This window comes from Centrocercus urophasianus, unplaced genomic scaffold (genome assembly GCF_019232065.1).
Source record: "Centrocercus urophasianus isolate 14NV4802_14NV808 unplaced genomic scaffold, USGS_Curo_1.0 seq_2, whole genome shotgun sequence".
NCBI classification, from domain to species: Eukaryota; Metazoa; Chordata; class Aves; order Galliformes; family Phasianidae; genus Centrocercus; species Centrocercus urophasianus.
Window position 1 is genome coordinate 6,952,598 of NW_024884755.1, and position 18,334 is coordinate 6,970,931.

Genomic DNA, 18,334 nt, shown 5'->3' on the forward strand with positions numbered 1-18,334 from the left:
GATGTTCTGGCATAAACATTTCTGTAGCTGAGGGTGGTCAGGTTCAAAGGGCAACATCTGACCATTTCTCTTTCCCACCCTGCTGTGGAGTAGGACCCTCCCCTCAACTTCAAATCACTGGGGAGAGGGTAATTTAAGCTATACTTGATGTACCCTATACATCACTGTCTTCAGGACCAGGTTTAAAATTAAACTCTGATGTACAAAGTTAAACAAAAATGAGATAAAAATTGGCAGGGGTTGAAGAGGGTCAAACTAGTCAAAACACAAGGTAGACTATTGCTTCTTTTGATTTATGTTATTCCGTGCACTAAAGAAAAATAAAATTATACCTCTCATGGAGACTTTTTTCATTGAGAATAACGCATTCCTAATTTGTTTTCTATAGACTTACAGGGCATTTACTGTAGGAGAGGGAAGCATTTATTTATTTATTTATTTAGTTTGGCAGGGACAGAATATCATCAGCTGCTGGCAGAATATTCAAATTATCATTAAGTGCAACCTTTGTCACTCAGCAGCAAGTGAAAGAGAACAGTGTTTCACTTTCTGTTAGTGGTTATCTTATAATGCACGCACATATAGGCGCATAATCACAGAATTTAGCTTTGAGGCAACTCTTTTAAACGCAAACAACGTACTACAGTCACATTTGGTAACAGAAAGAAGGAGTTCAGTGAACGTTTCCTTTCTCATGTTTTACATGCACATAATGCAGTTACCCTCCAGAAATTCAGTACAGGAAAGATGCCAAATGGAGGATTCTTTTGAAACCAATTCAAGAAAATCCTTGCAGGAAGTTAATTTTTTATGATGTAGTCAACTTTTCCACATATTGCCATTTATATGGTTAGTGTGTGGACTGCAGGCAAAGTAATTCGGAATTGTAATCTTTATTTTCTCTAATACAATAATGAAATCAACTACTATCCGCTGGAATCAAATGATTTTTTTTCTGTGCTACTCCAGTGAGAGGAATACAGGAATTCTGCTGCCTAAACTGCCTCGCTAATGGGAAAATGAAGAAAAATCAAGTTCTCAGACAGCTAGTAAATAAAAAAGTCCTCAATTTAAGCATGCAGGTTGACATGTAAAGATGTTGGAATCTTTTTAAAGCTGATTAGGCAAGGGGTTTGTTTTATTGTTGCTTTTTTTTTTCTGGAAAGTTTTTAATTTTACTAAGAGAAAGTCCTATTGATTCTATATGGATTACAGCTGGCTGGAGTTGGCTCGTTCTTTCTTGGGTTGCATGAGGGCATTGGTACACAAAGGGATCTAAGCTTTAAAAATGCCTGAGCTTGTTTTTAAATCTAACAGGAGAAAAACACTGTTGAGACAGTGATAAAAGAAGAGTTTTTAAAGTGCTGTTTGATTAACATTGACAATGAAGATTCTCTGTTAATTTACTGAGGGCATACCTGCCATTTAGTATGCAGATTTTAGTCTTTCAATAAGTCTAAGTGATGCACTGTATAAAATACATTTTATATGTGTGATGTTACAGGACTGATCTGCATATATGCCTTTAATATGCATGATTTGGCAAAAAATTTATGTAACAACTAATTTTTCCCGGACACCTGATTGGGAAGCTGAAAGTGAAATAGACATAAAACCAGCAAATCGTTTTAATAGGAATAGCAAGCAAAGATAAAGATCAAATGCTATAACGGGTCCATTATATCACTCATAGTCTAGTGTGCCAAACCCTCTGAGTTTAACAGCAATATTTTTTCTCCTATCAGTGAAGACATTTTCAAATATCTGTTTTGTTTTGTTTGTTTGTTTAAAGTCTTGTGGGGTCACAGAGAGAACTAGTCACGCTCTCTGTAACTACAGCAGATTGCGTGCAGCAAAGAGCAGATGCAGGAGCTAGTTGGTTAGGAAAAGATGATACAAAATTTTTCTTTCTCCATTACACTTTAGGAATCAGGAGATCTATGAATTAAGGAGATGGTCACAAAGGTTACAAGGAAGTCCCGCAGTATTCACGTACAATGAAAATGCTTTGAGAACCTGCAGGGTTTTAGAATGAAGGTTCAAACAGAGCAGGAGCTACTCTGAGGCCAATAGCTGGTCAGAAAGCAGGTGAAGAACAATAAGACACAAATAAATTAAAAAGAGGGAGAACATCAGCTGTTAGACATACAAGTAATCCTTTAAAAATCATGTGCTCAGCCTGTGACACGAGAGATGAACTGATTGATTCCTCCTTGCACAAGGCAGCTGGCTGGGGGAACTGTTCCATGTCCCAGCTGCTCACTGATTCCACTGCCTCACCCAGTCACCCAAGACTGTGATGTGTCAAGGCCCCTACGTGTGCTGGTCCTGTGAGGGCTTAATTCAGAGCTCATCAAAATCAATAGGAAGATTTCCACTGGCTTTGAGGTAGATTTTGTTATACCTTTTCCATCTACACAGCTCCAAGAGAGGTTTTCATTTTGATATAAATATATACTGTCCGTTTTTTTACTGTACAGTATTTTTATGGAATGAAATTTGCTCACCAACATCTATAAATACTCTAATTATTAACAACATTTCTTCAATCCTTGGTTTATCAGGAAAGCAATCTCACCAGAACCTTCTTCTGTGTCCAGTACATTAACTCGCTCAAGCACTCGAAAGGTACCATGCTCTGAGCAACAGTAAAGAACTGAGCCTATAATTTAATAACCCTCCTTCTGAGTAATTAGTATTCACTCAATGAAATTCAGGCTTTGCAGAGGTCCAGTCAAAGGCCTAAGCACCATTTAAGTCCAGCTGACTCCCTAGGGCATCTCTGAGCTGAATTGGGCCCCATTTTATTAAATTATAATAGAAAGACTGCCATGTCAAGTATTCCAATGCTGAAAGACCCAACCCCACAAGACCTCACACGGATAAGTAATCATCACTTATGCTAATAGCACATTTGACTTCCGTGGGATGACACATGAGGATGGACTACTTACTTGACTAAGATTAGTAAGAACGGGCATGTTACACAGAACAAATGACTTCTAAATACCCAGCTGCAGCGAAGTGCTGACTCCCATCAGTGAGTGCTGCGAGGGTGAATGAAGGGCAGGATATGATCTTTAGAAGCCTCGCTTAGTGCAGTTTCTGAATTGGTGACAGTTTTGCAGATTTCTAACTCATAATAAACCTCAGCTTTGTCTCCTCACTTACAAGCTTCTCTCTGCCATTCCTCTGTCCTACTTTCTTTTTCTTTTGCCATAATCCCACAATTGGTCTTTTTCCCCACTCTTCTTTAATATTTGCAAGTGAATTTAGTGTTTTGGAACACATTTAAACAACAAAGTCACAAAACCACGAATGCTCCTATTTACCAGCAGAGAACACTGCTTGGTAGTATTTCTCAATTGCTCTGAATGTCCCACCCCTCTCTTCTGCTGGGATCAGTGCAGCCTCTATGCTCATTGGCTTCTCCCTTCAAACCTGGTGATAAAGGCATCATACTGGGTTTGTCAGTCTAGTGATTTGTCTGAAAAAATGTCTAAGTGTTAAGGCATCTGTTGAATACTTTTTTTTTTTTTTTAATGCAGTCACAGGAATAAACATATTTCTGCCTTTATGCTCTACAAGGCATTTGTAGCAACATCCTAGAAAGAAAAATCTTTGCATCTCACCTGCCTCAGTTTCACTTATTTCACAAATTCCTTCTGGCACAGCTTTGCTTTCCTAATTTTCTTCCACTCAACTAAAAACAATTTCATAGCACTCTCTTACGCAGATCTTACTTTTTAATATATATATATATGTATAAATATATATGTATATATATATATATTTTTTTTTTCCCTCTACCATTGGCTGGAGAAGCTTTATCTGAAAGTAGCATTGTTGTCATCACTGGTGACTGGCTTCTAGGGGTATTTACAAATCCAGAATTAATTTGTTCCTAAGATCTAGGCAAAAATATATATCTGGTAGAGGATTTATAATTAGTATACAGAATTTATCCAATACCAAATCCCAAATCCAAAATGATATAACCTAATCACAAAGGAAACCTTAGAACCCACTTTGTTTGACCTATATTGTGGAAAACCATAAGGCAAAGAAGATAATATTATATCATTAGCAGTACTCTTCAATGAGTATTTTCCATTTTCTTGCAGGCTTCTAGCTAAGCTGTAACAACTGCTCTGTTTGTGTGTGCCTGTGTGTTTTGCCAATCACGAGTGAAATAAAAATGCCCTAATTTCTGCAACTCTGCTTTCATTACACTGTAAAGCACTAAAAGCAGAAACAGTTTCCTGAAGAACCCCTTCATAGCAGGCCCTTGAACAAGATGACTGTTTCTAATAAGCAACAGCTGTCGTTGTGGTTTTACTAGTCAAATGATTCATGTCTTTTGCTCAGAAATGATAAGTGGAACAAATGTTTACTTAGATATGTAACAGAGGAACAATTGAAAAATAGTAGACTGTCAAATAGAAATATTTTCCCGTTATCTGATCCTTAACAATTAGCCCGAACTGGTTTTAAGTCAGAAGGCAGCATTACAGCAGTGCAGTCAGCATTGGTAAAGAGTTTAGCTCAACAGTTTTGCAAACAGAATTCAGCAGGCTGTGTTGGAAATGTTTGCCATGGCCTTGAAGGTCTGGGGGCTGCAAGCAGCTCTGTGCCTGCTGCCACCCACCCTCAGTCCTGGCAATCTCCCCTCCTACCTTCAGTCATCTTCAAAAGGAAGACAGTGAACTTTCCACTCGGTTTATTTTGTCTTCAGGGAATATCAACGCGCTTCTCCAGTGCTTGGTCTTGAGTGAATACCCCCTGCTTGCTACCGCTTCCCCAGGATTACAGGGTCTGCTGGGAAGAGCAGAGGAAAAGTACTCTAATGCAAGAGATTCCAGGCTACGTTCAAGGACAAAACAATTGCATTACTCCTTGGATGCTTGGAAGGAGAAACTAAAGGACCTTTGGTGTCTCTCTGCTGTGCCTGGAAGCTGCTGCAGTCAGAGAGATTTGATACTGCTGTGGCATCTCAGGGCCAGAGGTAAATTTTTGTTAAGTGCTAGAGGAAGCAGTGGTAGACTAACTTCTATAAGCCTAAGAGGACAGCATCAAAAAGCAGTATCTGCTGCTTTGAAGGATGGAGCTAGGGGAGAAATAACCGCAGAGGAGACCCAGGGAGCCTTGGCATGCTCAGTGTGCAAATGATACCAGTGTACCCACCTGTAATTTATTTGAGCTTATATTGATGCTTGCCAAGAAAACAGGGTTTATACCCACCTTTAGTATGCACTGATTCTGGACTTTGACAGAATTCCCTTGCCAATATTGCTGTGTGACACTGCAATGAGTTGCACAGATTCTCAGAGCTCTGGTTTTCCATATTTCCATTTGTAAAACAGTGGTGATATTTCTTCTCTCCCCTTGCTTAGCTTGCCAGGCTCCTGGGACCAGCAGTCCTTTATTGTGTGCCTCTGTATCATCTTGTACAAGACCCTGCTCTCAGCAGCTGAAGATTCTAAGTATCTCTGAAATATAAATAGATACTAATAAGAATATTTTGACACAAGATGGAATTTTATATTCTGGAGAGGGAAATAAAATATGTACTGAAGTCTACTAAAGTGTAACCATGAGATCAAATGATAAAATTCTTCTAGAAACAAAGAAGTGACACAAATTTGTGAGATTAAACTGATCCAAAGCAACAAAGGCTTGTTCTGGTAGCTTATTCACATAAAGTATATGAAAAAGTAAGTGAGATGATCAAATTACCCTCACAGCATGGATTTTGACATGGATGTAGACTAACTGAGTCACTGGAGGACTGAGCAGGTGCGTTGTTCTAATTATACCCTCAGCCTAGTGAGGAAGGAGCAAACTTCCCAGTTGCTTCCCTGGTGGAGATAAGGTGTTATCAGCCATCAGCAAATGAGAGGGGAGAGCAAGGACAAGGCACCTGATGGGAGAAAGAGAAGGGAAGGAGGAAGCTAACAGAGCACATTCATAACACTCCTCATCTTCTAAAAATGTATACACACACCTACTCTGAGCCATTTGTGTGCCACTTCTGAAACTCATTTCACATGTCTCTGCTTAACCTTTCTCTATGGCAAGGTACACTTTTTTTTTTTTTTTTTTTTTAACATTTTCTATTTTATAGTCTCGTAGTGAGATAGCTGGCTAAATATGATGCTTTATTTGTTTATTAATTAATCAGCAACAGGCATACTAGGAGTTATAATCCAAGCAGTCCCACACATAGATTTTTATCACTGTATAACATAACCCAAGGGAAATATGCTTCTTTTTTTTTTTTTTTTTTCAAGAGCATAAATGGACATTTCTATAAATTGCAACTACTTGGGAGCATGTAATATGCAATATTATTCATCTTTGTATTCCAGGTGAATCCAGACTAGACTACCAGCCTCTAGGGGAGTCTGCTTCATATAATTATCAGTATTCAAAGAATGATTGTAGATGTTGTAGCTTAACAGCAGGTGAATGGTCCTTATCTGAATATTAAATAAAGTGCAACTTGATTTCCAGGTTCTCTCTGACTAAATGTTTGCAAAGTCATTAGTGAAAGCATGCAGCTATAATCCCAGCCACTCTTTTTCTTACAAAGGATTTCCGCTTTTGTTTTTAATTCCTTTACAGGACGAATTGATCACCTCCCTTTCCTATTCACAGTCTTGTCCCTTGATTGGACTACCAGAAACATCCAGGAATTGCCTTCTAAGTAGTACCTACACTCGTCATTTCTTTAAAATCAGAAACAACAAAAGAAACGCAGGGAAGAGCAAAAAAGAGAAAGATTTATTATTTCCTCTAAGGATTATCAGAGCTCTGAGTGTTGGGAAAAGGCTGTTTAGTAAACTGCTCCTTTGTCCTCCCAAGTTCCAGGAACTTGAGCTCTGTATTTGGTTTCCTTGTTGCACGATCTGTGAGCAGCTTTATATATTTATTTAGCAAAAGCCTTTTATTACTGTTTTAAAATGTGGAATTTAATGTACTTGAAAACTATCTTAGTATCTCGATGGTGGATGCTATGCAAATATAGTAGACAGTTGTGTTATAGGAAAATTAATAGCAACGAAGAAAAAGAACAAAAACACCCCCTGCTGAGCAGAAGAGAACAGACCAGAACTGGCAAAGGAAAATTAATGGAGATAAAGGAAAAAGAATTACTGTGGGACTATATAAAACATGATCTTGAAGCACAAGCCTTGTCTCAGTCCTCAGCTGAGAAGAGTACAAGAATCCTGCTGGAGAGCTGTTTTTAGGAGGACTGCTTAAGGCTCTCCAGCAATGCACATAAGCTAGAACATCGGCTGCATCCTTTGCCAAGCATCACAAAAACTTTACACCCACTAAAGGTCCATTTTTGGGCCAACAGTGATAAAGCATGTAATCACAAAAATCTCAAATCTGTCATTTAACATCTACATCAATCAATCTAGATAGCTAAAACAACACCAGATTCATCGCTGTGCCATGCCATGCCATGCACTACTCTTAGGTGGATTCTCACTTATTCTAAGCTGTAACCTGTTGAGTTTTCAGCATGACATAGAAAAACTATTTGGTTTTCAAGCAATATACCTCTCACTGCTGTTTCAGACTTCTGCAGGCTCAGACAGATGGTTCTGCTCTGTCTACACCTCTGCAGAAATGTGGAGTAGAAATGTTTATTCAAAAAGGGAGGAGAGAAGAAAGCTGCACACAATTCTGTGCTTAGCTCTGAATTATCCTGCAAGCCAGGTAGTCTCAGGGGTTAGAGAATCCAAGGGACTCTGCTTATGTATGCCAAAGTCCTGGATTTTATGGTGAAAATAGATAGTGAGAGCTTTTTCCAGCAAGTGAGCACTGCTATATTGTTTTCTTGATTGTTTTTAAATTTTTAAAAGGTAAAAAAGTAAAGTGAACAACAACATTGGGTTGAACAATGCAAAATAGATTTGCTCACTTTCAAATACTCCTCTCCTCGCTCTCCACACAACTATCTTTCAAAGCCTGCTGATGAAATTATGAAATCCTTACTGTAATTTCATGTTCACTGTGTAAGAATTTAAAGACCCTACGTTTTGGAATTCTCATCCACTGAGAAATGGGCATTCTGTAACTCCCTGTTTCCTACTTTTGCTTACAGGGGCATCTACAGAGGAGCTGGGCCCATTCTGCCCATTTTGTACCCATGCCACAGTACAGTTGCCAGCAATCTAGGAAGCAGCCTGAAGCAGTGTGGTTTTTTCCAGTCCCATATTCTTAGGAGTACTTATGTGAAAGTGAACTGTACAGATCAGTTCTGATATTTCTGTTTTCCTAAGCTGAAAAGAAAAAAAACCCAACAAAACAACAAAGGAACTGAACAACCTTTCCTTTTTGTTTGCATGCACAGCTGTGATGATTTTCTGTTAAGGGAAGCACTTTTGCACATTTACACAGGAGTCCTTAGGTACCTTCTGAGGAATCCATCCTCTAGGAGCAGAAATACAGTATTTTGTCCAGGACAAAAGACAGAAGCTAACAACTTCTTTTTTCTATTTTGCATTTTTAATATGTACAAAATAAATAAATAAATAAATAAAAATTAAAAAAAGAAAAAAAAAGAGAGAGAAAAAGAGATTAAAAAGGAGAAAAGATACAGCCCAAATTGTCTATACAATTCATAACTTAAATATTCAGCCTTGCTCAAGTGCCAGCCACCTGCAGTCACAGGAATTAGTCCTGATCTATTCTTAAACACACCCATGTTCTAATGATTCTTTTTAGCAACACCAGAATTCACATTATTTGTATTCATTTATATTTTTATAATCTGTGGAAGCACTTGCACACCTCTGGATTTAAAAACAAGCCCTGCAGCAGACCATCTGCACTTAGAAGCTGATGGCCAAACCCAACTCCAGCTGAAGCCAGGGGAAATTCTGACATTTATTTTAATGGTGAAATTATAATCTGGTCAAACTACAGTACAGGGTAAGATGATTTGCTTAGGGAGGGATGAGGGTTGGCTTTGTCCCTGTCATCAACCACATGCTGGCTGATTTAAGAATGAAACTTGGACCTGTTCACAGAGGTAATCAATCTTTAGATCAGAGCCTCTTGTTCAGCTAGTCTAAGCATTGGGACAAACAGAAAAACAGCAACTCTTAGAGTGAGAATGTCCCATGCTTTAGTATCTTGTCCTCCAAAAACTAAGAAAAAAGAAAACCAACAACAACAAACAGGGAGCTGATCCAGCATTTGCTTCCTTCTGTAACTGACAGAGTGAGGCTGGTAAATAGCAAGCACAAATTTTACAATTGCATAACACTTACATTAGGAATGTAATTCTCTCTAAGTCTGTAGTACATACGAATTTTCCAAATTTCTGATGGAAGAGGACTGGGGAGAAATCCAACCCGTGCTCAGCAAAGATTTTTCCCGTCCCCTCATGCAGAGACCCCAAGCAGTACAGGCCTGGTCCTCTGCAGTCCCTGCCCTGCCTCTGCCTGCTGCCCTGCTGCAGGGCTGGGAGGGAAGTCCAGGGCAGGTGGGCTGTCCCTATGAACCTCAGCAACTTCCATAGCACAGCACCATGATTCAAAGCCTTGAGCCACGGGCTCTCTTGACTGCTGCTTAGTACATGCCTGGACATTTACAGCCCATAGCCTTTCCCAAAAAGCCTGACAGAGGCCCAAAGCAGGTAAATTACTGTTAGCCATAGAAGCATTCCTAAACAGATGAGGGTGTGAGCTATGCAAATATTTACCCTATAAATCTGTTGTGTGGCTTGGGAGTAAAACAAAAAGCCACTTAAAAATTTCCTCCAAATTTGGCCATAGCATAGTTGTGCTAGTTCAAAGAAACAGAGTCAACTTTATTGTTATTAGTGCTTGGATCAAAGAAAATTATGAAAATAAACATTAGACAGAATGATAATCAACACTGGAAAAGAAATGTTTACTAAAGATTTTCTTCTGTGTTCTCTTACCAGAATTAATAATATTTTCTTTTTCTAAAGTTTTCTTGCTTCCTTCAAAGAGATTGATTTCAGTAGAAAGAACAAACATATGCAAATAAACTGAATGATGTTATACCCCCTGCCCCTACCCCCCCAAACTGCATCAGATAATTCCATATTGTTAGTCTGCATTACATTTTTATCAGTTTTTTGTCTTAATCAGATATGAAGCTCTTGCAGTACATCTCTAGAACCGAGCCGTGACCCTGATGTGACTCTACAGCACAGAAGCAGCCTTAACCCTGCTGTAATCTAATAGTTCAAATTTAACGGATTTGTTTTTTCAGTGGAAATAATGGCTTCCTGTCACAAAACAGAGCCACAGATTACATATCTGACAAATGGCTTTGGCATGATTTTTTCATGTAACACACAATTAACAGGGCTTTCTCATAAGACCTCATGGTTTACAGATCTGGTGAAATCATTAATAAGTTCATTACTGTGTATTTTCTTCTTGAAAAAAAATCAACACTTCTGCTGGTGCTTTAAAAACAAATAATACTTTGCTTAGAAAGAGTTCACCTATGCTTTGCAGTGTTCATTTAGCCTCAAAATACTGTACTGAAATTATTATCCATGAGTGTTGATGTGTTTGGTTTCTTTTCATGAGGCATATAATTATTATTGATAATCCCAAACGTAAACAAAGTAATCTTGATTTTATAAGCTACCATCCATATAGATGCTGAAAATTTCCACATTATAGCTATGATTGGTTTTTGTTTCACCATAATCCCTTAAATATTACCAACTAACAGCTGAACAATAAGTGAGGATATGTACAGTTCTTCCATGGACAGCACTGAATACTCTGAAGGAGACTATCGTCTTATTCTTGCTTTTGAAGTTGCAGTTCAGAACTGCTCGAGCCGTGTTGGTTGGTTATCCTCAGCCCACCCAACCACCAGCCCAACACTGCTGTTTGCTGCTAGCTCCTGGCGCTTACAATGAGGTAATCATCACCTTGTAGTTCATTGGTGTGAATGCTGGTCAGATGGCCTGTATTTTATTAACAGAAATAGGGTCACAAGTCAAATACATGCTTGGGGTCAGTGAACAAATACAAAAGAAGATTAGAAGAACAAAAGAATGTGACTGGAGGGGTAAAGTCCCACTGGGGGTTAATCGAGCAGAAATGTATCAAAGAATGTAAACTGCCCTTTCTTTTGTTATTCATCCTACACTACGGAGTTCCTATGTCCTGCTGATTTCGGTTAGATAGAGCATCATCTCCAGAACGCTATCTTTTAATGAGCTTTCTGCATGCAGCCTTATGGAAGGACTCCCACCACACACTAACACTACTTTTAGTATAATAACACCATCATTACTAACAACAATAATTAAAAATGCCCAGCATAAACATGTGAATTACAAAGATTTGCTTCACCTAATATTGTACTATGCAGATTGTCTTTAAAAATAAGAGAAAAATAGCACACAATGTCATGTTTCTGGGATTCTGTTCTGCCCGCAGGACCAAGAATCCACAATTATACTGATTTAGCTCCCTCTTGCAAAGCAAATGAATTAATAAAAATTTATCTGAGATGGCACTGTATTGCTATAGTTTCTGTCTTTTCTAAGAAAGACTATCCCTTCAAAAGGCAGAACAACAAAAAAAGGAACTAGCATCCCTGATTTGTACCATAAGTACTGGACTTGGTAGGGCCCAAACGGCAGCAGTCAAGAAAAATCATAGGGTACTTAGCAAGCGGCAGCTGATTTGCTCTTCTGATACATGTTCATCGCTCTTTCTGTGACAAGAAGCAGAATATTCTGCCTTATTTGAGCTATGCACATTTGTCTAATTCTTTAAAATCCCAGCAGTAGAAAGATTCCCTTTTCATCAATTTCCATTTATTATGCTTGTAGCTACATATTGTAATATGAATTCTTCTACCCATGTATGCTGCATATCTATAGATTTTATGTTTCCGCACATCACATGAAAAGCATATTTCAAAACTATTGCATTACCATGTTCCAGAATAATATTGCTATGGAAATACAAACACGTTATCAAAAGAGCATAAAGCAGTGAAGAGAGGGCAAGGAATCCTTAGTTCTATGACTTTGTGCCATTAACTTATTGAGCAACATTGATAAAGTCTCTTCATCTTATTTTGGTGTACTTTATCTATAAAATAAGGAAGATGTCCTTCTCCAAGGCTGAAATAAATGTTAACTAGTCAATCATACCCTTCAAAAGCAAAACTGGGATTTTTGTCATCAGCGTCAAGATGAGATAAATCAGGCTGAGAGACTGTAAATCTCTAAGTTTCAAAGAAAGACACGACATAGATGAAAATTTCATGGCCAGATATTAACTGTGGTAGACTGCTGAAGGATTAATGTGAAACAAAATACTGTAAATGAAAGTGTTCCTTGAACTGAAATCATTGGCTTCCCTAATTATCTATCTAGCTACCTGTACGTACTTTTCCATACAGTTTATTTTCACACATTACATACTTCCTTCAGGAATACACGCATTTGATCCTGGATCATTTAGCAAAGCAGACACTGTCCTTTAAGCTTAACACTAAGTGCACACTTAAGTGTTCAGCTGGATCAGATTGCAGAGTACTGTGCAAGGCTGAGCCTTTCACAGGGCCACCTGTGGGATTTTCCTCCTCTTTGAACAAAGGCTGCGATGACAGTCTGTACACACACTGTCTGACCTAGGATCAGCAGCACTTTATGTGCAGACACCCACATAAAGATTTTCTTTACAGAACTGATTTTAAAATGGAAATGTCTCACTCTCCCCCAGCTCTACTGCTAGACAGTGTTTACCCGATGATCCACAGGAGCTTGTTCTCAACGGGAGCCTGTACACAACTTATTTGTGGGTTAGTGGGCTGGAAATCACACATTTAGAATATTTTCTGGAGGATGTCATCATAATTCCTGCGCTTAAAAGTGTTTAACATTGCATATTCATTACATACTTGAGAAGATATGAATTATCACAGAGTGGACTGAGACTTGCTAATAAAATAATAACAAATACTTAATGCACAAAAATATCTATACAAAAATAAAAAACAAACCTCTTTTGCCTAAACTGAGATGCAATTAACACACTTCTAAAAAGCTATAGGTTTAAAGCAGCTTTCCAAGATTTACATTTTAGTCATTCAAATACTTTCTATGGATTACAGTCCATTAAAACACAATATTCTGAAGTCTTTGTGCTACCTCAGTGCAGAAGAACTATTTAAAAGAGCTTTTTTAAAAAATAGTGTGGTCAGAATGCTTTAAGAAATATCACTTTATGAAATATAATAAATTATCTTTGTATCAGTATCATGTGGAAGAGACATGCTATATACTTTGAACGGTGGTTCTGAGATGTACTGAGGTTTGCATAATGCCAACCAACATGCTGTATTACTTCTTAAAGGCTTGTGAATAAGAATTTTACTACAGTCACAACATATATATTGGACTCTTCTAGTAAATTGATCACTCAAATAAAAAGAAAGGAATGTTTTTGATCTGCAAAGAAGATGGGCAAAAAGAAAGCCTGCTCATCTTAACTCTGCGTTAGGGAAAAAATGAACTTTGATCTATCATATTGCAGAGCTGCTTGTATTTCAGTGGCAATTTATCAATTCTGTAATAGTCAAAGCGTCCAAGAAGTAAAAGCTTCTTATTCTTCCTAATCTAATAGCTATTATTTAAAATTTTTATTCTGTATGACTTACTGTTCAGTTCAGAAGCAAGAAAGCAACATTATTTCTCAAGAATTCTCTTTTTTACAAGTACTGATGAAATGGAGGTCAGCACTACATGCTTTGTTCATCCTGGTGTAAAAACAATGCAGAATCCCACCTTCATACAGTTCTACATCTCTTATCTGACCTCACAGGCAGTGCCACATGTCAGCAGCAGGACTGCCTTTGGGCCAGGATTCAGCAGCACCGCCCTTCAGGGAACACTTTCTGTGTGTGCTCTGCAGCAGGTCCCATCACCCTGTCCACCAGCACAGGCCTGGGTGACTTCCATCCTGTGGGGAGCAATTAGGAAGCCTCCTCCCTGCTCCAGCCACCATGAGTGCTGCAATTTGTCTTTACAGGGGAGAGAAAAGGGCTCTTTGCTTTGCCCCACTGCACAGTATGGGTGGAAGGATATGTCCCAAGGTGACAAACCCTGCTCCATGGCAAGTCCCAATTTTCTTAGCTGAGGTGTGCTCTGCATTCCTAAGACACTGGAGATGAGAGGATATTCACATCTTGTGGGCCTCTCACAGAAGTGGATCTGAAATAAGGTTGAGTGGCTTGCTTTAAAACATTTGCTCTGTAAGTCCAAAGAAAGGAGCATTCAAGAGTGCAGATCTAAACTTGCATGTTGTTGTTGCTAAACATGAAACCTGAAGGTCAGAATTCCCACAGTCAACCACTCCTACTCAAAAATACATCAATGTATTTGCTAAATGGAAACTATACTCACATCACATCTTATCCTAATGTCACAAAACCCATAAAATTACAAATCAGTTTTAAAGGAAAATACATGACAGCAAAATATAAGTACACAAAAACTACATTAAATATCAGTCTTCATTTGTCCTTACCACTTCAACTTACCTCTCAGTTCAAAACTACTCACTGCAGTGCACAGCTTGAGATAGTCTAAGATCCATTTTAGAGTGGACTGAAATATAAATGACAGTTCGCACTACACATGAACATAGACAACTGTATAAAATATTTAAATAAAGACAGAAAAGAACAGAGGAAACCAACAGAGCCTTTGGCAGACCCAGCCTTTGGGAATTTACCAGCTTGAGATTCATTGAAAATTTCATCTTTAATGTTATTTTTAGTTCAATATTTTGTAGCACTCAGAAGTAAATCTTTGTGTGCTGTCTCTTCCTGCTTGTGCCGCTTCCTTTTCTGATCTTTTCTTTTTTTAAAGAAACTTAATATATTTTCAATACAATTGATTTGTGACATGTTTTGTGATACTTGTTAGTTAACTGTTTCTTCGTACAATTCAGTGCAAACCATTACGCTGCTGTTTCTTTTTATCTGCTGAATACTGATTGTCATAATTGAAAACAAACAGTACCCCCAATAGTCTTTGTTCCACCATACCTTGCCTTGCATTAAATTCTTACATTAATTTTGATTGTTGGGTTACAATCAATTTTTTATTTTTATATTTTTTTAGCTTCCTGTCACTGCTCCAAATACTGCTTTTTCAGAGCAGTTGTGATTTTATCCTCCGGTCTGCTCTTTGTTTCTGCTGTAAAGCAACAGTGATATAAAATAGAACTGGGAGAGACAGAGAGGAGACGGGGTAACGTCCACCTGCAGAGAGGGAAAGCAAGGCTCTGCCTGGCATCGCCTCTCCTGCACCCCCTGCCCAGGCTGAAGTACGGCAGGAGGGGAAAAGAGCTGGTCCTGTGCTACTTGTCCCATGTTGTGCCACACAATCCAATACAGCTATTGGCCCCTTCTCTGCCAGGACAGACACCAGTGAGGCCAACAAGTGGACAGTGTAGGCATATGAGCAGATTGTTGTGGATCAAAGCAAGCCACAGAGAAGCTACAAGACAGTAGCCCCACTGCAAGCATTCATATGCTTTCAGCCAAAAGCAAATGCAAGATAACTGACATGCCAGTGGAAGAGAAACAAGAATATTTCTATCAGGTACTGGGGAGTAGGCCTGTGAATGTGGCAATTACCAAAGTTTCTGAGAACTAGGTTACCCTACAGCATGCTGCTCTACATTCACACTCAGGTGTCTTGTTCAAACCCGAGTCCTATTCTGTCTTTTGTTATTTAACTTGCCAGACCATTCCTCTTCCTCCCATTACTGTAATTATAATTTCACAGTTGTGCCATTGGTCATGACATTAGATTTAGACTATTCCATACCCTGTGGAACTGACAATAGCTCTGTCATGTTACATGAGGAGGGGACGATACAGGAGATGCTTATCTGCATAGTATAGTACGAACACCATAAAACTACTTTTACTGTAGTTAATTCCAATTTCATCAGCCTATGACCCACAGTTGAGGACTATGCTGAATTTTTCCTTGTTCACAAAAATAATCACAAGAGGACCTTGCCTGTTCATAAAGCTTAAAAAATGCAAGAGAGGTTTTTAATTTCAAAAACCTTATTTCTGACATACTGACATACTAAGCAATTATTCAATGGCTCTCACAACGCAAGGACTAGGAGCCCCAGTTAAATGATCAGGCATCAGTCTTATACAAACAAAAGAAGCACTTCATCCCCACAGTGCATAATGAAATTATGGAGCTCATGGCCATAAGATGGTGTGGAGGTCAAAAGTGTAAATGGACCATAAAAGGGATTACATGAAATCATGCAAAGTAAAATCCATCACTAGCTACTAAACACGATGATCAAGAATAGCCTCCAATCAAAGTGCCTGAGATACAGCTCCTGAGAAGCAGAACCTCACAGGGGGAGAAGGATTGTTCTATGCTAGCAATACATAAGAGCTCATATTCTTTTTCCCTAGCCATTATTTCCTGCTCACTCCCAGAAGTCACTGGTCTGTGTGGATAGTTTCCCTGACTCAGGATGGCAGCTATTGTAATGTACTAAAATCTTCACAAATTTTAACTCATTTTATTTGGCATGTTTTAGAGATTTTTCCACGATAAATTAAACACAAGTATATTAAGAAAAAAAAAAAAAAGAAAAAAAAAAAGGAAACAACGTAAAGAGCCATAAAGAAGGCAAAAAGAAACTGAGGTACCCAGAAAAGATGGAGATTCAGAGTTTATGCTTTGCCACATGGCTGTGTTTCAGGATCTCACTCTGTGCTAACAGTTGAGAACTGTGTTTCAAGTATGCAGTGCTGGAACCACCGCTCGTCATCGCTTTCATTGCACTGAATCATTTGGGCCTCTCCCCGCATGAGTCAGGTTTTGAAAGCTGAGCCTCCTCCATCCCGCAGGATTTGTTCACCTGTCCCATTAGCCCAGTTTCACTATTTGTCTAATGACAACCACAAGTGACGACCTGACTCAAGTCATGTCAATATTCTGCCAAAAACTACCATTTTGCCCTCTCAGCCACCTCCTCCCACCCACCCATAGGTTATGGAACTGTGGGATGGTTGCCAGAGAAATGCAATAAAAAGTAGGAAATGACATACAAAAATAAAACTCACTTACCTAAAAGCCCTGTGCATCAGATCTCTTTGTGTTGCTTCTTCACCCCCACTCCTTTTCTTCCAACACTTGTTTCACCACTCTTCATTTCCTCTTCCTTTGCTGCCCATTTTCTTCACATGTTCTAACTCCTGGTCTATTTTCTCTTTTTATGTACTAGTTTTTTGTTTTGATTTTTTTGTTTTGTTTTGTTTCCATTTGGCTGAAAATGAATAAATTAATGCTTTCATAATTTTTTCTTGTTTTTGAGACAGTAGAGCATCATGGTATCACTTCACCATTTGTTTCCTGTTTCCACCTTCTTTACTACACATTTTGTTGCTGTTTTTTTATCCTTTTTCTGGTTTTCCTCCATGGCAATCAATCCCTCTGGGCAACAATTCATTCTCAGTGCCTTCATCCCACCTTCTCCCTGCAGAGCTCCTGTTACATCCTTGCAACAGTCCTGTCGGAAGCGATCTGAATTTCCAGATTAATTTGTTGTGCTTTGGAAGTCTTGACAGGGTGTAAGTATTACACTAAACACGCAGTACTGAGCATTTCTGATGGAAGCTTTCTGGATTGAGGGGCATGACTTCATGGAGAAGCAGAGATGTGAAATGGAGCGAAGCAGAGCACTGTGCCAGTGTGGGGTGGAACATTCTCTCTTGCTTAACTCTCTCTAAGCCACTTATTCCACTGTTATTTGGCTTTCCAAATGTCAGAGGTCATTGCCGCCTGAATGTTCTTCCAGGATCCATCCCTGAAATGTGGATATCCCTCCTGCCAAGAGAACACAATATTAGGAACAGTGCTCTGTTTTAGCTTACAGTTGCTCATATTTTCCAGATATTTAAAACCACTTAGAAGAAACGTCAGTTGATTGAAGCTGCTGAGTGGGCTGCTCATTGCTTCATCCCGTGGCCAGGCTGTGCTTGCTGCTGGGGGGGTGCAAGGCTGGCCCTGCAGCTCACAGGGTCGGGTCTATACACCCAGTACACACACGTTTGTCAAGGTCTAAATATACTGTAAACCAGACAACGTGTTTAAAATTCAACCCTATGCTGCTTCATCACTATTAGTCACAAGTATACTCAATGCTTAGAGGGAAAACAGTGTTTCAGGCTTGTAAAGTTAGTGAAAAAAATGGTAACAGCAGTGGCTTTAGCATGTATTTTCTATGCTAAAAATTGAAAGAATGAGAGATTA

The 18,334-nt window shown here is 38.8% G+C and overlaps 1 long non-coding RNA gene across 1 annotated transcript; it reads right to left on the reverse strand.

Annotated features, from left to right (window-relative positions):
- Window positions 1–4,752: 4,752 nt before the first annotated feature.
- LOC122162027 lies at window positions 4,753–17,260 on the reverse strand. The gene is made up of 3 exons (XR_006169392.1): window positions 17,150–17,260; window positions 5,242–5,489; window positions 4,753–4,815 (listed from the first exon to the last, which is right to left on the reverse strand). It is a non-coding gene; the product is annotated as an uncharacterized LOC122162027 (long non-coding RNA).
- Window positions 17,261–18,334: the final 1,074 nt, after the last annotated feature.